The sequence below is a fragment of the Panthera pardus genome, unplaced genomic scaffold (genome assembly GCF_024362965.1).
Source record: "Panthera pardus isolate Hobbes unplaced genomic scaffold, ASM2436296v1 HiC_scaffold_3, whole genome shotgun sequence".
Classification (NCBI taxonomy): domain Eukaryota; kingdom Metazoa; phylum Chordata; class Mammalia; order Carnivora; family Felidae; genus Panthera; species Panthera pardus.
In genome coordinates, this window is record NW_026526876.1 from 52207224 (window position 1) to 52233791 (window position 26568).

Below are 26568 nucleotides of genomic sequence, written 5' to 3' on the forward strand. Positions count from 1 at the left end.
TGTGTTAATTTCCTCCATCTTCTCCTCCATGATGTTTCCATCCTGAAATGTGACGGGTGGAATATTCAGAGATGAACACTCATTCTGGACTTTCTACATTGCAGTGCTATTCTCCTCCCTGAGATTTTATTCTGCTCTTTGGGACATGGGGGTGCAGACTGATACCTTTTCTTTAAAAATTTTTTTTTAATTTTTTAAAATGTTTATTTACTTTTGAGAGAGAGAGAGAGAGAGAGAGAGAGAGAGCATGAGCAGGAAAGGGACAGAGAGAGACAGAGACATAGAATCCAAAGCAGGCTCCAGGCTCTGAGCTGTCAGCACAGAGCCCGATGTGGGGCTTGAACTCAGGAACCATGACCTGAGCTGGAGCTGGATGCTCAACCGATTGAGCTACCCAGGCGCCACCCCCCCTTGTAAAAATTTTTTTTAATGTTTATTTACTTTTGAGAGAGAGAAAGAGAGAGAACACGAGCAGGGAAGGGGCAGAGAGACACAGAATTAATTTTTTTTAATACTTATTTATTTTTGAGAGACAGAGAGTGCACAAGTGGGGTACAGGCAGAGAGACACACACAGAATCTGAGGCAGGCTCCAGGCTCTGAGCTGTCAGCACAGAGCCCGATGTGGGGCTCGAACCCATGAACTACGAGATCATGACCTGAGTTGAAGTTGGATGCTTACCCGACTGAGCCAACCAGGCGCCCCTCGATACCTTTTCTTTTTACTACATTGGGGATAAAGGAATCAAAGCGTGCTCTGGAGTTCAGAAGCTCTGGCTTTGGGACTCCCTTTGTCCTTCCCTCATTCGTGTAACCTTAGGCCAGCCCCCTTTCCAGACCTTCGTTTTCCCATGAATGAAATAGGGGTGATCTACCCACCTCGGAGTTGTGCGAGAATTAAATCAGATTTTGTTTGAAGGGTTGAAAAGGTTGGAACTCACAGCCTCTAAGAGGCCTTGCAAAGTTGGCATGCTGAGGCTTTGGGAGGAGAGAGAGAGACACTTCTGGAATGGCAGCGTCCACTCATTACTGGGGAGAGTGCGGGTCTGGAAGCAGCAAGGGTGAGGACCTACACGGTGCTGTGAGGTTAGCCCTGTGACACAGGGCACGGTTTCTAAAACTGGGGCGGCAGCTGGCATCCATCGGTCTGCTAATGAGGCAAAGAATAGTCCCTGCCTCCCGAGCTGTCCGACTTGAATTACGTCTTAGCAACACACACCGTCTTCCTCTGGCAAAATGTGCAGTCGGAAATAAAAAAAGCTTGACCCCTGACTTCAGGGCCCCAATCTGTCTCTGCCATTTGTTTCCATAGTGATTGTCACTGAGAGATGACCGGCCACTCACTCATCCGTGGCTTTGTCTCGCATGCAATTCCTGCCTCCTGCACACACCCTCCTTGCCCAGGCAGAAAAACGACAGCCTCTGTAAAGCAGGAAAGGCACAAGAGCTGCGCCCCTGTCCTGGCTCTTCCCCCGACTGCCGCGTGACCTTGAGCAAATCCCTGCGCTTCTCCCGGCCTCCGTGTCCTCACCCCTGAAAGGGGCTCTCCACCCTTAGGTGACTTCCAAAGGTTCTGAGACACTGTAAGATGGACGGCAGGTCTTGGCTCGATTGGGGGGAGTTGAGCTCCTCCTTCCCAACGAGTGGGACTTAAGCATCAATGTTGCTGCTGCAGGATCACACCTGCCAAGCTGGGTTCACAACCTTTGGTTTCCCTGCCCTTCAGGGACCCCCCGCCCCCGCTGGGGGGGTCCTTGCAGCCACATGGTTCCCCCTGCTCTGTGCACTTCCCTCCTGCCCTCAGGCTGCTCCTCCCATCCTTGATACTTTCGAGCTTCCCCCCCCCCCCCACCCCATGGGGACCTCCCATCCAGTTTTGAAAACTTGGTCCAGCTCTGGTGTCTTCATGCAGCCTTCTTCAACCTCTCCCCTCCCGCCACCCCAAAGGAAAGCCTCCTTTGTTTGTTCCTGGGCATCCCTGGCGATGCCCCATGGGAACGTTGTCTCTGTGTTTCCCTGGCCATACCCCTGTTTGCAGCCCGAGTGGCCCTGTGGCCATAGGGACAGCGAGAGAACAGCCTTTCTCTGGCTTAAGGTGGCATCTTCAGGGTGAGAGCTGGGCTGTCCCGGCACAGATGCATTCGGATCTCCAGGAAGTCTCAGGCTGTGGCTGTCAGAGAGCCTCTCTCTTCCTCCCCAGGGAGATGCCCGGAGGCTGCTCCCCTGTGGGACCCCCTCCTGCCTCCTCCTGTACCGTCTGCTCCTTTTCTCCACTCTGAACTGCACGGGCAGAAACAACCACTGCTTTGTGCGTTGGTGTGTGCTTTGTGCGTTTGTGGCGAGGATGCTGGGCCAGGGACCCCCAACTCCCCTCCATGTGCCCTCCCATGGATGGAGCCGCATCTCTAAGTCTGCTGGATACAGGAGGCTGAGAGCTCAGGAGGCTGCTACTGACCTTTCTCTTGGGGTCCCATCCGGGATGATCCGCTGAGCTCTGGGGGGCTGCTGTAGATAGTGTGGGATTCTCTTCCAGCCCCTGGTGTGTATGGGGACAGCCTGTCTTGGGTGCCTCTGCCCTCTGTGCCACTGCTCTGGGTTTATCCTGTAGGGCTCCTTGGGACTTGCTTTTCTTCCAAGAGAGTCTGGTAGGGGAATGAGCTAGAAAGAATGTCTTCTCTGCCTGGACGGGGGGTGGGGGGCTCCCACCATAATTGGGCTCACCTGGATTCCTGCACTTGACTTCCTCCATCAGTCCTCCCTGCGTGCCCCCACTCTGTGCACACCCACCCAGGGAGATCTCACTGCACTGTTCATCTCATGCGTCCCGCGCCCCGGCTGGAAGCTTCAACAGCTCTTCCTTGCACTTAGAATAAAACCCAAACACCGCAACCTGGCCGTCAGTGCCCTCTGAGATCTTCCCCTCCCGTCTCGCTCCAACCTCACTGCCCACGCCCTCCCACCTCCTCTGGACTCTAGCTGCACTGACTTTCTGTTTCTCTAGGAAGGAGGCTTGTGGGCCTTCACACATGCCCTGCCATGCGTTCCCCACCCCGGCCTTGTCGTCATGTGGTTCTAAGGTCAGACAGCAAACTTTTCTTGACGCCCCAGCCTGGATCGGGCCCCCTGTTGTTTCTTTAAACTGTCCCGGACCTTGCCTTCACAGTGCTGGCCCGATTTGCAGTGATTTTTATATTGTGACCATTTGGGGAATAACTTTATCCCCCACGAGACTCTAAGCTCTGTGGAGGCAGGAACTGTATTCTTGTGCACTGGTTTATCCCCGGCACTGCGCCTGCCATGGCGCGTTGTCGTGTTCAGTTTCACGTCTGTTGGAAGGAAGGAAGGGGGAGGGGATTCGGGGGAGGGAGGGAAGAGTAGGAAGGGTGGAGGCTGTGCATTGCTCATCTCTGCACCCACAGTGCCTGGTGTTGTGCTGGCAAACAGCGCATCTGAGGAGAGGCTGGGTCCAAGGTGATCACGGATTCAGGGAGACACTGAACACAGAACTTATCTCTATGGGGATATTGTTAGAGACTCCAGCCACAGGTGACCTGTCCTCTGACTTTGGGCCTTGACTTGGGGGTCCCGATCCTGAAACATAGCCTTGCTCAGTGAGAAGGGGCACCTGATGACGGAGATGCTTCAGGGTGACCCCTCGGGAACCTGCTGTTGAAGCCACGTGAGGGCAGGGACTGGTCCACCGGCTCCCACAGGGAAGCCAGATGTGTTCGGGATGTCCCCGGAGATCACTAAGGAGACCAGGCTGATGCCCTCACTCCAAGAGCCAGCATACCAACCAGGAGGGGATGGGTGTGGAGTGGAAGGAGATCTCGTGGTTCTTGGAGTCTGGCACGCCTTGGACAGTGACTCACCAAGGACAGCATCTCTCTCCCAGGGCTGAGCTGAGGAGGGTGGGCACTTTCCTTTCCCTTCCCCCCTCATCCCTGGTGTTATTGACATCAAGCCTTCAGGATCCACCCTGATGAAGTGATTGATACCTTGGTCTTCTTTTGGACCAGGGAGATCCCTGCTGTCCCCAGTGGTGACGGGCACGACCAGCTGCTCCTAGATGCCTGTGGGCGGCTCATCTCTGAAGGGGGTTGCTGTGGCAGGGACAGAGCTCACCTGTTTCTAGAGCCAGGGCCGGAGGACGGCACTGCTGACCACAGCCCGCCCTGCTGTGGCAGCAGGGGGGTGGACCCTCTGTAAGCCCCAGTGTTCTGGCTCCTGCTGCCCACTCACCAGCCCTTTGGCTCCATCCAGCCTTGGAGCTCCCAGTGGGTCTCCTAGCTCTGCAGGGTTCATCCGACCAGTCAGAGCCACGTCCTCTCCAAGCTCCAGAAGGATGCGTGTGGTGGAATGTGCCTTCTCTTGATTCATTCATGCTCTGTTTGCTCTTAATGAAGGGTGGCCAGGGAACTGGAGGAGTTAGATATGGTCCCAGCCTCCCAGCGGCTGACATGCCTGTGACCTTAAATCGCCTCTTGTCTGGACTTCTGCTGTCTCATCTGAAAAACAAGAGATTGAAAAAAAGGCCAAGTCACCGGGCCTACAGCCAACAGACACCACTTCCAGTCCTGATTCGATTACCAAAGGGCTGTGTAGCCTTGAGAAGGTTACTTGACCTCTCTGGTTTTTCCTTCTACTGCACAGGACTACTGGGAGGATTAATGAGCTGGTCAGGGTATGACTGTATTGCTTGTGAGGTATTTACCATATGGGAGGAGATGTCCTTGTAATAGTTAAAGAACCTTCTGGTTCTACCATCTTGGGACAGTGGCTACAGAGGATGGCCAAAAATTGTGTCCTGTGCTGTGTAAAGACAGTAAGATAGTGCTGAGGACCCAACAATGGGCTGGCATGGATGGTCCCTGTGTGCCGCTGGAATGACCTGAGAGAGGGGCTGGCCCCCAGAGGTTATGCTAAGTGCAGCTGAGCTCTGCATGGTTGTTGAGCCCTGACAGTGGGGGGTGAGTGTAAGCCAGTCTGAGCCTAGGGGCTGAAGCGTCATCCTCTCTGGGTTCAAAGCCTGCCTTTACCCTCTGCTAACTGTGAGTCGACGTGTCCAAATCTTCCATTTCTCCATCGGCAGAATGGGGTTCATCATAGGGGAGACTGTGACCACGAGAATCGTTAGCAACGATGCCAGGGAAGTTTACTTCCGAAGGCTGTGAGAGTGCTCTCTAAATCTCAGTTGTTATTATTATGGAAAGCAAGACACCCTTTCCAGAAGCAGGGAGCTGGTGGGAGCTGGGCAACATTTCAGGGCCCTCACTGTCTCCAGGCCCCGGAAGTAGGGGCAGCAGCCGTGGGGGCCCTGGGAAGGGATGGGGAGAGCCAGCAGACGGCAGAGGGGAGAAGCCCCGGCTGAAGAAGGCACAGAGTCTCTCCCCTGACCCGGTCAGGCCCTGGCGTGTCAGGACACCAGCTCCCCGCTTCCTGGACTTCGGTGCCTGCAGCACCAAGGAGGGTGCATTTTCTCCCTTTCTAGGCCAACCTTCCAAACTCCCCTACCCTGAGGATAGCAGAAAAAGGGCAATATTTATAGGATTTAGCCTGGGAAGCCCCAGGCAGATATTTAAAGTTCCGGCTGCTCAGGAAACCCATCTGCCCTGCGGGTCTATTCAAACTAGGCCAGAAAAGGAAAAAAATAAATAAATAAATGCATAGGCTCTCACGGATGCTTCCCTTAGGGATTTGGGCCAAGCCTGAGGCCCAGTTCCCTAAGAAACTCTTTATTCCTGATCCTTGATTCTCAGATGTCCCAAATCACAGTCGGATGAGGGAGCCCTGAGAGGCACAGGCTTGCCAGCCGTGAACGCCAGCATCTGTTCCGTACCAAGAAGTCCGCTTCTGGTCATCTAAACGAAATAAATAAATAAAAATCCTAAAGGCAATTTAAAAACCCGCTTTATGAATTAAGTGTATCTCTGACTGTTGGATTTAGGAGAGACGACATTTAGAACCACCATAATACAATGGTGAGGAGGGGGCTGATTAGGTCAGTCACGGCATCAGCATGAAAACCCTGTTTCCAGAGGGATGGCAGGGTGATCTCACCAACCTGAAAGTGCCCCTCGTGGAAACAGAAAGGCAAGGAGGTCCCCAAATGTCTTTGGACTGCCGAGTCACAGATGATTTCTCATCTTATCTTTTTTTTTTTTTTTGGTTTGCTCCAAATTCTCTGTCATGAGTATATGGTACACTCTGATGAAAACAAAACCACAAACAAAACATGAGCTCTGGCTGAAAAGTCATGTTTGCCAGTCGAGAGGATGGTCCAGCGGCCAGGTTGTCACCTGCTGATGTGCGTCAAGGACGACCCAGCCTCCCAGAGTCACTGAGGCAGGGAGAGGGCCAGACAAGAGACCCCCCACCCCTGTGCTCCCCACTCAGGCTTGGTGGAGGGAGGGTGGTGAGAATTAACTGTATGTTAATTATGTGTCCTGTATACATATTAACCGTAATAGCCATTTTTAGTCCCGTCGTACAGGTGGAGAAACAGAGGCTCAGAGAGACGTGTTAAGGCCTGTCTCCTTCTCACAGCTTTAGAGAATGATGTTGATTGATATAGAATTGATGTCAGAGTCATTTCCTCATTCTGAAGTGGAAGAAATGCGGCCCAGAGAGGGTCAGAACATTTTTTGGAGCCACACAGCAAGGGCCCGGTGGCCTCTTGGGTCTGTCCTGCCCTGAGGCAGGAATTCAGCTCACCATGTGACTCTTGCGCTCCTCCTCTGTCTTCTGGCTCTTCGGTGTGCGGTGGCTTCTCCTCAGGCCTGCCCCATGTAAGCCTGGCTTTCTCCTAGACCCTCTGCAAGGCTCCCCTCATGCCTCCCAGCTTTGGCTCCTGCAGGCCTGCCTGGTGACTTCTCCCTTGCAGGGGCCACTCCCACCCTGAGGTCACGTGCAGCTTTAGAAGGAAGTTAAACAGGGGCACAGGGAGAGCATCCCCAGCACAGGATGAAGGTCAAGGCTCAGCCTCTGTCTGGTCTCTTAGCCTGATGCCCGGAGTGACAGACTTTGGGGGGCATGGACATCTGAGATGGGGTTCTTCAAACCTTTTGCTAGCTGCCAGGGTCCCAACGCTCTGCCTTGCCCTGGGGTGTGGTGAATCTCTGACAGCCTTCACCACCCACCCCCTGCCTGCCCAACTCAGCTTGCACTTCCCAGTATCCACCGGGGCCCCCCTCCGAGTGGGTTTTGCTTCTGCCTGGACCTGGAAAAGCTTTATTCCATACTGTGTTGAGAGACCCCGCTTCCAGCGTGCTGACTCTCCTTCCCTGTTGCCACCCCCAGCCCCCAGCCCAGAGCTTTATCCATGGTGCTGCCACCTAGAGGGACAATCTACTCAGGGGTGATAGCATTCTTTGCTTTGGTTAAAGCTACAGTGCTAGGGCATCAGCAATCATGTCAGGAGGTTACATTTATTGACCTTTTATGATGTGCTCTTCTCCTGCTCTAAATGCTCTGCATGTATCATGTCTTGTAACCCCACACTGACCCTTGGGCTTAGGAGCTATCACCTCCCCATTTTACAGATGAGGAGTTTAAGGTTCAGGGAAGTGAGTAACTGCCACGACCACGCAGCCTGTGATCGGGAAAGCATAGTCTTGCTTTGCCAGTCTACCGTGCCGCCTCCCCGACACAAGAGTTGTCATCGAAAAGTCCTTGGAAGGTAAGGGGTGCTAAGGGGCCAGATCCCTGGCACTTGTGAGTTTATTGATTCAGTACCTTTCCTGGTCCGATGGTAGCACAGTGGTTTAGAGCACAGGTTCAGGGGTCAGATGGATGTGGTTTCAAATCTCGCCTCGGCCACCTGTAAGATATGTGACCTCGGGAAGGGCCTGGGTACTCTCTGAGTCGCAGTGCCTGGTGTGCAAAGCGGAAATAAGATTTTGTAGAATGTTAGGAAGTTAAATGATGTCTTCCTTCCAGACTGCTTAACACAGGCTTGGTGCGCCGACCGGCTGTATTAGCATCATGGTGCTGGTTCCTTTCATTATTACTCATTTCTATTTCTGTTTGTATTCATTAGTAATAAATAATAGCATCAGTTATTAATGTTACTGCTAGCTTCGACACCACATGCTGGGGATCAAAGAATTATGCCTGCTGCCCTTAGGCTGTGAGAACCCCAGCCTAGAGGTTGGGAGAAACACCCAACGAGTTGTCAGGTGCTATAATAGAATAGAACCACTGTAATAAAATAATGTTCTTTTCTTGGGAAGAGCAACTGACTGCCCAGTGTAGGCTGGTGAGACAGAGGAGTGGGCTCTAACGGATGAGTAGGAGTTTGTGGGGCTGAGAAGAAAGGACTGAGTGGGAGGTCAGTGTAGCATGAGGGTTTGGAGAAGGGCAAGCAGGCCTGCCTGGCTGGAGCCCGAGGTATGTAGACCAGCGTTCCTAGGGACCATACTGGGATGGCTGGTTGGGACCAGATCCTCATATGCCTTACAGAGCCTGTGGCTGGGGAGTCTTGTCTTTTAGCAATAGGATCCATTTTCACTTGCTGGCTGATACCTGCTAGGACGCTTCTATCACTGATGACAGTGGAGTGGCAGAAGGACCAAGCTGCAGGAACTGGTTGAGCAAATGAAAGAAGAGGGCATGGCTGAGACAGACTAAGGAAATAGTAGTAACTCTGTGTGTGTGTGTGTGTGTGTGTGTGTGTGTGACATAGGCTGAGGCAGAAAGAAAACACGAGATGATCATTTGAATTCTCTTGCTTAAGAAGGAAGACTGAATAGTGGGTTCTACTAGAAGCATCTGTGGAACGTATAGACTGGACTTCCCAATAGGCAACTGGAAATTGGCCACTGGGAATTGGTCTTGGAGGAGGAGTTAGCATCTCTTCCTCCAGGAAGGCCTCCCTGCACCCCCTGGGAAAGCCAGGTCCTTCCCTGTGCCCGTGGACCAGGCTCTTGGCACGCACCTCCATCAGAGCCTCGACCATGCTGTGTTTTAATGCTCTGTGGACTTGCAGACTTTTCACTAGACCATGAGCTCCTTGAGACCAGGGGCCGGGTCTTCTCCATTATTCTATCCCCAGAGTGTAACACAGTGCCTGGCTCAGACAGGTGCTTGGACAGATGTTGCTAAAGTAATTGAGGAAATGCATAGTTGATTTTGGAAGTCAGGAGAGAAGTCAGGCTGGCCGTGGCAAGCCGGGGTTATTCCGGGTGAGCAAGGAGGACGCTCTGGCCTCAGAGAACCAGTCCCCAGGAGTGAGTCATCGTGAAGCAACAATGTTTGCTGAGTGGTGGCCTTGAGGTCAGATTGCAGGGCGGCTCCGTGGACAGTGTGCTTCCTGGAAAGTTCGACTCTTCAAGTCCCCATGACCTCTTATCTTGGAAGGGTTATCCTGCGGAAGAGGAATCAGTCTTGCACAGTACAGCTGCAGAAAGCGAAAGTTGGAACACTTGTCTGAAAAAACGTCAACTACAAGGAAGAGGCTGTTGAGCTGAAAGAATCAAGTGTTTGCTGTTGATTAAAACAAACACAGACACTACCAGCTTCCTTGAGAGTAATTCTTTGGGAATGAGAGGGAGACCTCTTGTAGCTCTAAGGCTCTGGGGTCAGTTTCTGGAATCTAGAGGGGCCTTCATTATTGGTAGACTGTGTCGCTTGGCCCCAAGTACCTTCTCAAAGGCCACTGTGGAGCCAGGATGTATGTGGGCCAGCAGGTGGGACCCCAAACCCCCTCTCTCCTTTTAACCCTGGCCGCCACTTCCCACAGGAACTCTCCAGAGCACATCAGAGTGGCCTTGCTGTCTTTGCTTATTTTCTACCCCCCTGCTCCCCCCCACAAGTTGGCCTTAGCCTCCTGGGCTGGGGCAGATTCCCAGGGCATGAGATCTCAGAGCAGGTGACTTTCCAGGTCCCTTCTAAGCTTGGTGCAGTCAGTGGACCCAATCCCAGCTCTGCCCTATACTAACCTCTCCCCAAGCCTGAGTTGAAGCATCTGAAAAATGGCCTGATCCCAGTGACCTTGGGAGTTGTTGTGTGTTCACTGAACAAACATTCCCTGGGTATCTAGTATGTGTCAAGCACTGTGGTGGACAAGAGGGACAGAGCCTCCTTGTCTGGAGGAGACAGAAAGTAAATGTGCAATTTCATGTCAGATGGTAGTAAGAGCTTTGATGAAAAAACGAAGCAGGTGAAGGGATGGTGACTGGTTCGAATTGAGATTGGGGGAGCGAATCAGGGATGGTCTCTTTGAGGAGGTGACTTTCCAGTTGAGAACTGAATAAAGAGGGGAAGGAGTAGGGCAGAGGTACATTCTAGGGCATGGAAGAACATTCTAGGCAGAGGGATCCGTGTGTGCAAAGGCTGCATGGGGGCATGGTTGGCTGTATTGAAGAGAAACTCCAGAGTGGCTAGAACGGAGGGAGGGAAAAGAGCTGTGGGGAATGAGGTGGGCAGGAGGCCATGGTCAGCCTGTGCAGGGTGTCAGGGGCCTGGGGCCTTAGGGAAGGCATCATGTGCAGCCTTTAGAGAGTTTTGAGCAGGGAAATCCGGAATCTAAGCCTGATTGATCTTCCCCTGTCCCTCTGTTCACACAGAGCCTCCAATGACCTCTCTCGTCTAAATGCTTTTAGACCAGGGTTGCCCAGTAAGAAAATAATGCAAACCACCAGTGCACTTTAAGTTTTCCAGTAGCTTTTCAAAAAGCAAAACAAAACAGGTGAAATTAATTTTTATACTATATTTAATCCCACCTCTCCAAAATATTATTATTTCAACATGAAATCCATATAAAAACAACAGTGCGGTATTTCATTTTTTTATAGAAAATCTTCAAAATCGGATATATATTTTATAGTTACAGCACATCTCAGTTCAGATGAACCATGTGGCTGCTGTATTGGACAGTGGAACTCAGAGTGAGTTCCTGCACCCCCGGTGGGGGTGGGGGGCAGGGCTGCTCTGCAGGGGGGACCTGGGCATGGGTGGGAGGGAGGAGCCCATTGTGGATCATGGAGGGAAGGTGGCCTTGGAATTGACCCCTGCCTATTCCAGGGAGGCTGCCTGCCTGGCTCGGCTCTGTTTGGGGGGAAGCAGAGATGATATAAATCGAGCCCGACAGACCCAGCATGACTCCTGTCTAATCGGTTCTGAGACTTTAATAAAGTGCCTTTTTAAAGGTCTACTGGAATCAGGACCAGCATTCCTTTCTTAAGAGAAATGTGGAGCATGCCTGCCGAACAGCGATTGTGCCCCACGCAGGTTCCAGCAGGCCCAATGCACAGCCTTCCTCTCTGACGTTAATGGAGCCTGGCCCACGTTCAGAAGTCTCGGTTAATGAAGAACAATTTATCCAAGTGTTCCTTTCCCAAACTGCACCTGCAGGCTGGCTGGTGGCTTGAAGGATCCTGAGGACCCTCTCCGTTGATAACACGCAGAACGAGACCCTGGTAAGCTGGTGTCAGCACCGAGGAGAGCTTGCTGGGGTGCTCGGCTTTGCTAAAGTGGGCTCCTTAGAGCTGTACCAGCCCTCCTGTGCATGCATCAGGCCAGAGGAGGAGATGGTAAACAAAACCGGTGCGGGCAGGGGAAATTAATTGGAGCTTTGGAGCAGCCAGTCAGTGCTCAGGCTTGGGCAGGTGGGTGGTGAAAGAGGGGTCTAGGGGTGCTTCTCAGTACCTTTGCCCCCCCTGCCCACAGGGAGGGTGGGACTTTGGCACTCGCTAAGCTGGATTCTGCTGCTGACAGCATTTTGCACACTCAAGAGGCAGAGCTGGTGGGTCGGGGGCTCCAGTCCCTCCAGCCCCCATCCTACCTCCCTAATGTGCTAGGGGATCAATCAGTATCTCAGCCCAGAGATACAGCGAACTGAGCCAGGGTTGTAAGATATACAAGCTACAGGTGCATTTCTGGAATTGTTTCTGGAAGGCTCAACGTGTACAGTGACTACCTCTTTACGTATGGCCCTTGGGGCCCAAATGAAACATGAAAGACACCAGGTCAGACAGTTCCTGCCCAGGAAGTCCTGAGGTGCGAGAAGTGTAAGGAAAATTGTCAGGGGTAGATTCCAGTCTTCACTGCCTTGGGGGTGAAGAAAGGATTACCGAGAATCTTGTAATTTCTGTTCCACGTTTGTTTGTTTGTTTGTTTTAAGAACTTATGTTCCTTAGCAGAACGGGAGATTTCAATCACTGTTACTTGCTGTATGTGTTCCTTAACTAGCCTGCAGGGTGGGAGAAGGCCTCCAACAAAAAGCTGGTCACATGTAGCACCTACTCACAGTGGGGCCTGATCAGGTGGTCCGAGAGTCGTTACACATAAAGGCCACTTGCACAGCCAGCTGCTTAGAGATGGGGATGGAGTATGGCTGGGGGAGGGGGTGGGGGTGGAGACTGAGGACTGTGCTGCCTTTAGCTCTGTGTCTGTGTTCACCACAGACCACCACCACCACACCTTGTCCACTGTGATTTTGTGAGGATTTTTATGTTATTGTTTTACTTCCCAACTGTTATAATAATATAGGCAGTAGGCAGCACCCCCTGAAGCTTAAGCTATTTTAGGCTAAGGTGAAGGAAATGCTTTGCACAGCAGGCAGTAAACCTAGAGTCGGATGCACACTGAATTATTACCAGGCAGGAAGGGTGCCTCCTCTGTGGGCAAAGCTGCCTGGGCCGAGGGCATTCCCCACCCCGGGGGGCTTGACTCCCAGCCACTGCCAGAAGAGGCTACTGAGCTGACCCCGCCGCAGGATCTCCTGCTCTCAGCCTGCCCCTCTGCCTGCGTGGGGAAGCCACCACTCTGAAACCCTTCAGAGCCCCGGAAGGTGATAAATGCAAAGGCAATCCAGGGCTACTCGGTGAACATTGAATTAACTGTAGAAAATTAACTAAATGAGGTTGGTGAGTGAAATGTAAATGAACCCCTGCTCAGCAGGAGTGAAGGAAAGGATCACAGTAGGAGACAGAGTCAAGTGGGAGGCTGAGAACTTGGGAGTGAACAATAAGCAAATGTACCAAACCTGTAAACAGCTCTGGGAGGAGGAGGAGGAGGAGGAGGAGGAGGAGGAGGAGGAGGAGGAGCCGGGTGGAGGGCGGACAGGCAAGGGGCTAACAGGGAAGGAACAGAACGGGCTCCTGCAGATGCCCAGGTTTCTGACAGCCCAGGAGGGGTCTGCGGAGAGGGAGTTTAGGTCCGGGACCCTGTGTGCTGTTCCTGTGCACCCTTGTTGAAGGCAGTGCTATTTGGTGGCAAGAAACATAGGTCCCCCCAGGCTGGCTTGAGTGGAAAGGCTGCGATTGGGTGACTTATGATAAAGATACGCAGAAAGGAGGAGAGAATTTCACAGCAATCTAAGGACAGGCACCTGAAGGCAGCCACATCTGGTGGAAACTGGGGCCAGGAACAGGATGGGCAGTGGGACACCAGGCACTAGTCCTTCAGAGTCCATCTTTCTCCTGGAGCTCTCCTTCTCTCTTTGGGGCTCTGTTCCATTTTCCTTCCCCGTTTGCACCAACTGACTCCATCCACTCACTTGTAGTTCCTACAACCTCACTGCAGCCACGGTCCAGCTCAACCCCCTGCACCCCCCCAGGGCCAGCTCTCAAGGAGTGCGGAGCCCTTTGCTCTCTATTTCTGCCAGAAGCAGCAGAAGGATGGAGCTCATCATTTGGAGTGAGTCTCAAAGCCCTTGTTTTCTGTCAGTCTGTGGTTTGGCTGCACTCGGGCTGGGCGGCCAAGTCCAATCAGAGAGTGGAAGGAGGTGGATGGTCACATCATACAGAGCACCAGTATGTAGCCTGCAGAGGGAAGCATGGCTCGCGTCAGGATGGAGATTCCACAGGGTTGGGGGACGTCAGACCTGCACTGCCCTCCTACCACTAAGCTGCTTGTAAGCTCCGCCCCCACGGGAGAGCCCCCCACATCGCTGAGAATCTCTGCTGCACCAACATCCCCCCCCACGCCTGCCACTGTTGCCTGTGGGAAGATGGTGCACCCTTCCAGAACGTCGGGTGAGAACCCCAGGAGGGAGCCTCAGAAGGGTCACCAGTGAGCAGGCAGGCAGGGGTGGACATCTCTAAAATAACACAAGTTTCCACCAACCAGGCCAGGCTGTTCTGAGTCTGACACAATCATGGTGGCTTTTTCCAGTTGGCAGGGGGATGAAAAAAAAGTAGGCAAAGACATCGAAATGCCTCCCAGTGAAGCTTTTCTCCCATATGTTTTTCTCAAACCTTTGGTGCCTCCTACTGTTAGCCTGCTGTCACTCACTAGCGGATGACAAATGAATGCACAATTAGCAAAATTAGCCAGACAAATATTATCAAACAGCTGCTAACTCATGCCTAGATTGGCTATCTTGTTTGTGTGAGAGTCAGCCCATGTGTTAATGGCTGTAATTTGATGTGGCTTCCACATAACGCAGTCACAGCTAACTGATGACATTGTCTCTGAGTCCCAGGGATGGGGTGGGGAAGACAGGGATGAGGGCCACGGAGTTGATTTAACCCTCTGGATTGGTTCACCAATTCTGGACTCACGATGTGATGTTGGACTAGTGACTTAACCTCTGAGCCTCCATTTGCTCATCTGTGAAATGGCAATAAGTAGTAGTAATACTTCCTCAAACGTTTTTGGGAGGGATGAGTGAGCTATTCCCCATAAAGCACATAGCCTAGTGCTTAAACCATGAAAGAACAGGCGTGACTTACCTTTGTAGTTTTGCAGCTCTCAGCTGAATCAAATAACAGTATTTTTGCTTCTTGAGGAGGACGAAACTTTCAGATACTTAATCACCTGAACGAGTTTGAGAACCCCGAGTTAGAGTATCATTTGGGGGATCCCAAAACAGCACTGCAAGAGGCCAACCAATATTGAAAGTCATCTTTCTCCATCTTTGGGTCATAACTTACTGCAATTGGAGCCTTTTGCATCTCAAGAATCACCTCATTTGGGGGCACACAAACACTTTGAAGCCTCTTAAGATCTTTTAAAGAGACATGTAGGTCAGATCTTTCACCAGCCAAGAGAGCATTCGAAATCCAGAAGGATGGAGATGGGGAGACAGGAGGGAGAGTGTTGCCAGTGGATCACAGCCTCCACGCCGGGGGTCCAGGATGGGCCGGTGTAGGTCAAACGAGAGCCCCAGCCCAGGAAGATGTGGGCATCAGACCAGCTCCCTGGATTTGGAGGAAGCACGAGTGGATCAAGCCTGGACTGTGGGAACAGAACAGCCCCAGCCACAAGAGTGACATCATTCCAGTCCTAGAACACGGAGCTGGGGGTTCTCAAGTCAGCCTGTCATAGGGGAGGGTGAGCCTTGGAGTCTAAGGGTCAGGTGGGGCTGCAGACGAGGCCCCAGCTCTGGGAAGAGGAGAGCTGCTGGAACCAGCACTAGGCTCCCCCTCAGAGGCCAAGTTGCTGTTCAGCCATTTTGGGGGCTGAGTCTCAGTGGCCTTCTCCTGTGTCCCATGCACCAGAAGCAAGGTTGGCTGGATGTGGTGATGCAATGGTTTCTGGGCTACCATCCGCCTTCCCTGGAGGAGGGGAAGGAAGTGCCATACGTGGGGCATCTATCTGTTTCATCAGCTGCATGCTCTTGTGTATGGTGGTATGGCCACAGCCTTTTACAGATGAGGAACCGGGGTTTGGTAGGGTTAAGGCAGCAGGCACAGGTCACACAGCTGGGCTTGAGGTCGGGTCTGCTGTCTCCAGGCTCTGCGCTGCTACACTGAGGTTGGTTTCTGGAAAGCTCCGAGGCATCAACCCCATAGTAGGTGACTGGAGAAGCAGGGAAGGCAGAGCAAGCCCCGGGTGCACTGACCCTCAGTCTTTCTGCCCAGCTCAGAGGTCAAGGGGTAGCAGATGCAGAGTGATGGTTATCCACGTGTCTGCGTTGTTGTCACAAGGCTGGCCCTCTCCTCCTTCCCTGTCCCCGATCCCCCTGCAGGGGCCGAGCTCTGGTTGAGGGTAACTTAGAATGACAGGGTGCTCGCTGGCCCAAGGCCACGGCAGCGGTGAACCGAACAGCCTAGGATCGTAGACAGCTTTGTCCAAACACAGATGCCCAAGTAGTGTTTGCGTCCCTCACTGCACCCTGCAGGTCGATAACCCAGCCGGGATCGAATCAAAGAGCCTTCTTAGAAGGAGGTGGAGGGGAAAGGCTGAACAGTCTCCACAGCCCTCTCGTTCACACAGAGCAAGTCCCTGGACATCGATGGGGGAACAGAATTTCGGCAAGTGGAAATTGACACTGCGTGCCCCAGAGAGTCCCCAGCGAAGGGAAGTGGGTGGTGCGTCGTTCCAAGCCTGATGGCATTGCCGGCCCCCTTGTACTTGTCCGCTCTGCAGTAATGCTGAGGTTTTGTCCCTGCAGTTCCAGCTGCCCAGGGAGGACTCTAAGTGCTGTGTTCCCGATGCCACCGGGAGCTAACGGGAAAGCAGGTGTGCCTCGTGCTGCAGCCGGCAGCGCTAAATGTCACCGCAGAGCGTGCGCGTGGCTGCTCTGCAGGCCGGACCCCGGAGCTGGCTTGGGGACAACTGAGGATTGTCACACCTGGCACAGTGTAGGAGGCAGGTATCACAATGTGTCTGCCAAGTGCCGTTTATTAGGTCGGCCAGGCTCCGTGGTAAGCATTTTATAAACATGTCCTCGGACCTGCCCCACAAGCCTGTAACTCAGGTGTTCTAACAGGTGAAGACGCAGAGATCAAGGGAGTGGCAGGGGAGGAAGGGGGGCTCATTCAGACCTGCTCAAGGTCCACACTGCAGGTGGTAGCGAAGTTGGAAGTCCGGCTCCCTCTGCCTGTGAATCCTGGGCTGTTCCCTGACTGCTTCTACTGTGTGGATGCTGGGTGGGCATGAGGTATGGGACACAGACCCTGGTGAAGTCGGGTTCTAAAACTCACTCTGGTCTAGCCTGTGCTGAGAACCCTCTGTTCCTCCCTTTACCCCTCCTTATCACATCTTCCCTTCTTCTCCCACCTTCTTTCTCCCCACCGATCCCCTTATGTCCACTGGTGGCCTCGAGAGCTTTTGTAGACCCATTTGGACCACATCTAGCAAAAACTCTGTAGACTGCCCCTTCCAGCTGATGCTGGCTGGTGATCCACTCCCCTGCCCCAAAGTCTTAGAGCAGGGAGATGGTAAAAGAGGAGTCATGTTCCCCATAGATAATTTTAGAGCTCAGCCATGGGAAGGAGCCGCTCAGTTTTGTAGAAATGCTGTGTGTTTGGAGTCAGGCGATTTGGGGCTTAGACTTCCCTTCTTTGGTTTCCTGTGCGACCATGAGAAGTCATTTGCTTCTCGATCTCCTCATCTACAAAATGAATCCTTGGACCGGGTGATGAATAAAGTTCCTTCCACCAGTACCTGTCCATACATTTCCTATAAAATGTAGCTGGGTAGACGGATGGACCAGTCAGCCTTGGAAGCTGGAAATATTCCTCAGGCACAGTCCTCATTCATCAGCCTGTCATCTGTAGGGGACCAGAAGGCCTGAGAGAAATGGGCTCCATTTGTCCTCCTGGCACAGAGCTCTGGCTGCATTGGGGTAATGCCCACTTTCCATCTTCTGATGGTAGATACTTCTCAGCTAATGGCTCCTCAAAGCCAAAAGACTCCCATACCCCAGGAACCGTGCAGGCTCCCGACCCTCGTGTGTTCCAGTTGGCTGGGTCAGTGGCATGGTTTTCAGGTTGTCAGGACCTCCTCACTGAAGGTTCTCTGGGGTGGGGGTACAACAGTAAGGAAGAGCTCCCAGATCTGCCAGGTGCTTGGAGCTGGAGCAGATGGGCCCAAGGGGTCACCTTGCATGCATGTGTTATATGGCCCGGTTTGGACCACGGAGCCTCAGCCAGCCAGGAGCGGGAGAGCAAACACAATCTTCTTGGGAACTAATCAGCAGCCTGTGCAAAAAGGGACTTTCTCTGTGGCCTCTACCCTATCTGAATCCCGTATTTATCATTCATGAGGTGGGAGAGTGTCGAGGCTGGGCACATGAGCATCGCAATTCCAGGGTTTAAATGCTGGCTTTGCTTTTCATTATCAGTGTGATCTTAAGAAGTTAGCTCATAAAGCAAAGCCTCTGTTTCAACATCTAAGAATTGGGGAAGGGGGGTGTATTGGTAACTACTTCCGAGTATTGTCTAAGGATACAATTATACAATGCTTATAAAACATGTAGTATAGAGCCAGACACATAGTTTCATATGTGTAGAATGTGTGTCATTTGCTGAATGTATTGATGTATCCATGTCTGTATTCCCCTGATAGAATTAGGATGTTAGCTCCTTGAGAGTAGGGATCTTCTGTCTCAGTGACTGTCATTCTAGCACCTAAAACAGAGTCAGGCAATATCATTGAACAGAGAAATAGAGTTGTCCAGAAACAGAGTGGATTCCTGGGTTGCTGGGCTTTCAGTGCTGAAATCAGGCAAGTCCTGGGCAAACATCGATGAGTTGAGTTGGTCACCCTGCAGAGAAGAGAAGGAAGGGAGAAGGAAGGAGAAAGGAGAGCGAGAGGGAGGGAGGGAGGAAGGAAGGAATGAGTTCCCCATTTTACAAATAAGAAAACCAAGGCTCTTGGGGCACCTGGGTGGCTCAGTCGGTTGAGCGTCCGACTTCAGCTCAGGTCATGATCTCACGATTCGTGAGTTTGAGCCCCATGTCAAGCTCTGTGCTGACAGCTCAGAGCCTGGGGCCTGCTTCGGATTCTGTGTCTCCCTCTCTCTCTGCTTCTCCCCCACTCACGCTGGGTCTCTCCCTATCTCTCAAAAAATGAATAGATGTTAAAAAAAAATTTTAGAAAACCAAGACTCTTAAGAGTTTATTGAACTTGTCCAAGACCCCAGCATTAAAAAATAACAGAGCAAGAATTTGATACTAGTCAAATTCTCGAGCAATAATGGAAACAATGGAATAAATTCCCAAGCAATGGAATAATTGGAATAATTCCCAAGCAATAATCACCAAGCAATAATGGAAGATATAGAAGTTAGCAGGTTCATTAACACCTTGCTGTGTGACATTGGCCAACCCTGCCTCAGTGTCCCCACCTGTGAGATGAGAGTCTTGGACGAGTGCTCAGAAGTGGGCTGAGGGAACAAAAGCCTGTCCTGCCCCAGCCTTAGGGAGCTCCATTAGTCCAGAACACCATGCAGAATGCCTGTGTGCCTGACAATGTTTCCAGACTCATCAGCAGCTCGGAGCAAACCCTGAGCACTGATTCCACTTTGTCATCTTCAGCACTGCTCTTGGGTATTGGGACGCAGAGGTGACTGCTTCTTGTGGGAGGGAGGCAGAGCAGTTGAGAACGCTCATGTATCTCTCTCTCTCCCGTGAAAGTTCCCCATAATTAGCTTGGTTTGAGCCATTTATCTCGCAGACTCCCCATTTTGTCAGAGATATATGCCAGGCCATCAGGGCTCATCACGCTGTGGTAATAATTCCCCATCTAAACTCCAAAGCCCATTTTGCACAAGGGTCTTTAAGATAATTAAAAGCAACTCTATCATCTTTCCTCCTTAAACACTGGAGTGTTTCTCAAATGAGCGAGCACCCGGTCCCCTGCTTGGAATTCTCTACGTGTACCCCTCCTCCAATCCGCTGTCCCAGGCCTGCCCACGCCCTGTCTAGAAGAAGCCTCACCTGCCTTCTGTCCTGCCAGCTCCTGTTGTCGGAAGCTCTTTACCCAGAGTTTATACCGCTAATTTGGCATTCCTTTATATGCTGTCCCATCCCCTACCCAAATGATATCTGCTGCAGAAATGCTACCAGTAACAAAGATTAATATTTTAATATTAGCATCGATGTCATTTTATCATTCAGTAGGTACCAGGTGTCATGCTAGAACTTCTGCTGGCATTATTTTATATTCACTTCAACCTATCAAGGTGGATATTATTACAATACATTTTTCAAACGAGACTCAGAGAAGTTAGGAAACTTGCCCCAAGTCACACAGCTAGTAGGCAGAAGAGTCTGAACTCAAGCTCAGGTCTCTCTGACTTCATTCTCTCAACAGCTACACCTCCCTGCCCTCTCTGGGGAGGGTCACTGTATTTCCCTGGACGGTGAACGTGGGACATGGCTAATTAAATAAATAACAAGCGCACAAAGAACGTTAGCTAACATTCACTGAGGGCTTATGTTAGGTCAGACATTTCTTTTTTTTAAACGTTATTCATTTTTTGAGAGACAGAGAAACAGAGAAACAGAGCATGAGCGGGGGAGGAGCAGAGAGAGAGGGAGACACAGAATCTGACGCAGGTTCCAGGCTCAGAGCCGTCAGCACAGAGCCTGATGCAGGGCCCGAACCCACGAACCGCGAGATCATGACCTGAGCCGAAGTCGGACGGTTAACCAGCTGAGCCACCCAGGCGCCCCGGGTCAGGCACTTCTATAAGAATTTTCCATGTACAGTTGATAGAATCCTCCCATAAACTTCGTGAATGAGAAGCACAGGCCTCTCATTGTTAAATACTGGACACCCAGGGCTAGGACAGAAGCTGATGACTCAATATCCCTCAGGAAACCTGGAATGTGTGCGGTGAAATCATGGTCTGCAGGATAATGGTGGGGGAGGGACACCGGGAGCTCTCAGGACATCCCTTTGCATCAAGACCTGCATCAGGGCAACTACGATGCTGTCACAAGAGCACTTCAGCCCAGAACACTGGTTTTCCAGGGTGCTGAACACCAGGTTGGTTTCAGGGTTTCACTGCTGCCCTCCCACATCTCCGTCTGTTCACCACCATGCTATCAGGAGCTGGCCCAGGAATCCTGGTCCTGGGAACATCATAGCCAGGCTGACATCTTTCCCAGACCATCTGAATCCAAATCTGCACCTTGTTGATAGCCCTGGGAGGAATGCAGGGTCTCAGCTGAAGGTCCAAAATGGCCTTCTATTCCTTCTTCCTACACCTCCTGCACTCATTGCTGAGACTCAGATGGACAGCCAGCCAGACAGCCTGCGGCCCCAGCCTGCTCAGGAATTCCGGGGAAGCTGACAGCGAGCACGTCACATCCCCACCCCATCTTGACATCTTGAGTCATCACACAACAGCAAGGACGGTCTGTCCATCAGGTCCCCTAGACTGGCCCTTGTTGGCAGCCAGGACCCCAGGCTAACTCCCATGTCATGTCCCAGGATCCTTCAGACACTCCAGTAAGACCCAGGTCCCCTCTGCAGGTACGACTCGTGTGTGTCACAGCATCTGCCTGAGTGTTGTTCCTTAAGGCTGGCTTCTCTAAATCAAGCTTTTCGAATGCAGAGTTTGGAAAGTAAATCCTATGCCTCAATCCCATTTCTGAACACAAAATCCTATTTTTTCAGCAGCTCCCATAGTGGGTGAACGTCTACTCTCCTGTTCTTTCTGGGAAATCATTAATGGGCAGTGGTTTCCAACAATTCCACTTTTTTGTTTGTGTGTGTATGTGTGTGTGATTTCTCCCATTCCACAGTTCTCCTCCAGGCTTCTTGATAATCCATAAATAAGTTAAAATGCATCTGAAGATTTATTTAAAAGAACCTGTGGGATATCTTAAATAATTTTTCTTAGGTAAACAATTCTTCTGTAGTGCAAAATAGCCGGCCCGAAATAATGCACATGCTTTGTGTCGGTAAGTGCATGCTTAGCGCTAATTGAGGAACACTTTCTTAGTTGTTGGGGATGAGAAAATAAATCATAGCTTCTGCTCTTAAAGAATTTACAGTCTAATTGGGCAGATAAGTTACTTACATAAATACCTTTTTTTTTCATTAATAGAAATGCAAGGTGGAGCTTCGTATAAGGTGCTTCGGGAGAGGAGAGGAGAAAGATCACAGCTGCTAGAGTAATCAACAGAAGAATGATGGGAGAAAATTATATGAGAAAGGTTGCAAAAGATAGCCAGGGTTTGGCCAAATGGAGTTGGAGGGAAGGAAACAGCATAAGCAAAGTCAGGGAAGTAGGAGGACATGGAAATGCATGTAGTTCACCCTGACGTAAGCAGGACGCACAAGGAAACGAATTAAAATCGGGAAGACAGGGAGGGAATGAATGAAGAAAGCTCGCATTGTTCAGTACTGTGTGCACGCGCCTGTGTGTGCAAATGCACACACATGTGCACAGGCTCAGGCTTTGTGGTCACCGAAACCACTAGCTTGTAAGGACCCTGGTCAGGGACTACATCCGTTTTAATTTTGTCTTCCTCACAATGCCTGGCACAGTGCCAGTCACAGAGGAGATATTGTAATTAACATCTGCTGAATGATGTTTATTGCATCCAAAAGGCAAAGGACACTCATGGCAGTTTGGGAGGAGGAGGAGGAGGTCAATTAGGAGGCTCTGACATTGACAAGATGCATTCAGAAGTAGACCAGGTGAGAGGAGGAGCGAGCCGGGTGTGGGAGACCTTTAAGGGACCATTTGGACTGCTGGGATGACCCCAGGCATGGCAGGACCTACAGCGGTAGACTGGGAGCAAGAAAGGGGGAGTGCTTCAGAGATAAGAAAGAAGGGTTTGAGGGTGACAGGACCCGGAAACAGATTTGGGGCAAAGGTCAGAAGTTGCGATGACTTCAAGGGCTCGAGCTCAAGGGCCTGGAGAAGAGAGGTGCCGTTAGCAGAAGGCTGAGAGTCAAGAGGAGAAGCAAGCTTGGAATCAGGGCTTTTGGAGAAGAGATGGCACGTGTGACGTCTGAGGCACGCCAGGCTGGAGGCCCCGCTGGGACACCGAGAGGGTAGCATCCAGCATGTAGTGGGAGGAGCAAAGCTGAAATCGCTGCAAGAGAGAGGGTCCAAACAGACTACAAGAGGGCCCAGACCACAACTTTGGAAGACACCTACATTTTAGAGGAGGAGGAGGGAGCCAAGAAAAGGTGTGATTAGAAAGGCAGGTGGAGAAATTCAAAAGGCATAGGTCGAGGGGCTCCTGGGTGGCTCAGTCAGCTGAGCATCCGACTTCAGCTCAGGTCATGATCTCACAGTGTGTGAGTTCGAGCCCTGCATTGGGTTCTGTGCTGTCAGTGCAGAGCCCGCTTTGGATCCTCTGTCCCCGCCTTCTTTCTGCCCCTCCTTTGCTCTTTCTCTCGAGAACATTAAAAAAAAAATAAAAATAAAAAAAAGCACAGGTCAAGCGGAGCCAAAGGAGGAGAGGGCTAAGGCAACCCGTGCTGGTTGGCCACCTGTGGTGTTCAGCCTGGAGAGGGACGACACCATGGGGACCCCACTGCCGCCACCGTCTGCCCGTAGCATCCAGAGAACTGCTACTGTATCGTCAGAGCACACTACACTGTCCTAGTAGCCCCATTTACAGGTGAAGAAACTGAGGCTCAGAGAAGCAGAGTTGCTAGCCTGAAGGCATCATGATAGCAAGTGCTGGAGCTGGGACCTGAGCCTGCTGGGCTCTCGCTCCCACGCGGGGCACCGGCTCCTGCTCTGGAGGGCCACTGGAAGGAAGCTGTTGAACTGGCATTTCACACTTTACTGAAGGCCATATTCAATTATTGTATTAGCTGGGACTCCTTCTGCTGCAAGCATATAAATCCCAATAAACTGGCTTAAGCAAAAAGGCTGTTTGCTGGACGGGCGGGTGTCACCCAGGGTGACAGGGTTCAGGCATTCAAAGGATGTTCTGGGGTCAGATCATCTGTCCTCCTTCCTTCAGCTGTCTCCTTTAGGTTGGCTTCATTCCTAAGCAGGCTGTCCCCTTAGGGTGGCGGGTGGCTGCTAACAGTCCGAGGCTCACTTTGTCTCAGGTTTAAGTGCCACAGCAGAGGGAAAGAGCCTCACGCTCAGCAGTCCCAGAAAAGGTGTCATGTGTCCATCCCCGCACGAATGGCGATCTCCTGTTCTTCCCCCTCGGTTCCCTGTGCAGCTCAGGCAAATCTCAGAGGTTGGGCGTGGGAAAGGCAGTGGTTTTCTAGAAGGAGAATTGGGGTACGATTGCCAGAGGAAGGGGGAGTGGGTGCGGTGGGGAGATGCAGGCCCAGTGGGTGTTTACCCCGGCCCCCTGGGGAGCAAGCATTTCAGCGGAGCTGCAAGAGGAAGCCAGCGCTGAAACCGTTAAGAACTGAGTATGCGGGTTGGATCCCATCGATGTTCGTTTGAGTGACTTGAGAAGCAGAAAGACGGAATGTAGCTGGAGGAGAGATGGGCAAATGTCATCTTGAATAGGGATAAATCTGAGCGGATTTGAAGGCTAAGGGGAAGACCCCAAAGCAGGGAAGAAGACCCGGAGTGTGCGAGAGGCGCCAGGACGGTTCTCCAGGAGAAAGCGGGAGGGGTGGGAGGCAGAGCAGAGCCAGCCCGAGAGAGGAGTGGGGCCCACTCGTGCTTCTGAGCCAGGGAGACGGACGCAGAGGAACGCAGGGAAGCTGTTGGTGAATGAGAGGCTCTCCTAATGCAGGGCATGCCAGAAAGAGTCAACATCTCCAACAGAGTGCTTGGCTTTGCACAGCTGTTGAATCTCACTGCTTGGATTATTGGTTTTGTCACTGGACATCCAAGCAGACTGTCCCTGCGAAACATGGGGTGGTTCCTCCTAACCCTTCAAGGGGATTATTCATCGCTGGTGCCCTTGACATCCAGCGGGCAGAGGTGAGGGCAGAGCATTGACCCCCTCATATGTCGCCTACATACGCCAGCTGTCGTTGGGGCTTGCCCTTCGGTTGAACTAAGGCAGCCACAGCAGATCACGTGAAGCATCCCAACCACGACGACCAGTGTCCTCCGAAAGCGGCTGTTCTTAGGGTTTAGAAAAGGACAACATGGGCCTGTGGGCATTCTTGTCCACTGATCCCCTACAATGACTTGATAAGCATTTATCTGCCTGTAGGAATGAATCAGACACCTCCCTCCCCCAGCTTGCTCTGAATCTCAGCAGCACAGAGCGTCTTGATGTCATTGAGAAATAAAAGTATTTTGGAGCCAGACTGGCCTGGGTTTGAGTGCTGACCCTGCCGTGTCTGTGTCACCTTGGGCGAGTAAGTCAGTCACGTCGGCTGGATGTACCAGAACACGGTTATGTGCCACCCCTGGTCTACTTGGCCCCAGATGTCCCTTGTTCTCTGTCACACGTTTGGTTCCCTGTTGAGGAATCCTGCATTAGTCCATTCTTGCAATCATAAGGTGCTGGCCGCCATCACCATCTCCTGATTCCCAAATACCACAGATTGATTGAGCCTCCCTTGGGACGAAGAGCTGGGCTTGATCGGGGCCTCTATTGCACCTGATGAGGAGGGAGCCGCAGACATCCAGCATCGAGGTCCAGCCTCTGCGGGAGGCTCTGGCCTCCCCATTGGCAAGATAACATAACTGGGAAGGATGGGGAAGTCAACACGCTGCGGGGAGGGGCACCTTTGAGCAGTAAAAGACAGAAGACTAGAAGAAGCCAGCCGGTACATCGCGTGCCTGTCCAAGCCATGTGCGGAGGTCATACATGGCCTCTCCAGAGCCATCCTGTGCAGTGGAGCAACCAGCTGTGTTTTCTTCTGCTGATGTGGCCGGCTTGCACACGCACCCCCTTGAAATCGCCTCCCTTCCTACCGTACCCCACCTCCCTTCTCCTGTATCCAAGCTTCCCTGGGATTTCGCTCCCCATCAAATGCAGGGCTAGCAAGTAAGTTTTGCCTCAGGCTCTGTTCTCTAGGGAACCCAACCCAGACTCGGAACTTTGGGGTCCTTATTTATAAAAAAGAGCTGATGATATCTGTGTCACAGGCTTGCTGGCAGGAGGGATTAAGATCATGTGCATTAAACACCTGGCCTAGAATGGCGCATTGTAGGTGCTCAATAAATATGAAAAGTACCATTACCAACAATCACAACTATTTTGGGGGTTCTGATATATGTGTAGCACTTAATAATTGTATTTGTATCATAACTGGCAGCAGGAACATCTTATGGACAGGCAAAAAGACGAAGTGCACTTTTTATGATGTGTATGAAGGGACCTACATGCGGCTTATTTGAGAACCTTGTCAAAAAATTGAGACGGAAGGAGATGATGGCTCAGATTTGTGATATAGATAAAATTCGGTAGGCTGGGCTGATGGTAGTGATGTCCTAGAAATCAGCTTATCATAGAAAAAGATTCGGGAAACTCAGCATGAGTTAAAGGGGGAGCTCTTTGCTCATTTTGATCCCCTGATAAACGGAATAGCAGTAGCTAAGAATCAAGAGAAGTCCCCTGCTGGAGAATTTAACTTAGAAGGGAAATGTATTTTATTAGTCACAAGTGGAGCTTGCCACACGATAGGCACAACAATTTCACTGGTAAGCCAATTTGGAAAAAAAAAAAAAAATACACACACACACACACACACACACATATATATATGTATATGTATGTGTATAAACACATGTATAAACATATACACATATGTACATATATACACGGTTAAATACATATATACACATACACATACATATATATGTGTGTGTATATATACATATGCATGTATGTATCTGTATATGTGTATTTATATACACATATGCATATATATGTATTTATATATTTATGTATATATATTTATATGTTTATATATATGTTAAAGTTGCATTGTCACCTAAGCAGAATACATTTTGAGGAATAATAATAGCTAACATTTATTGAAAACCATG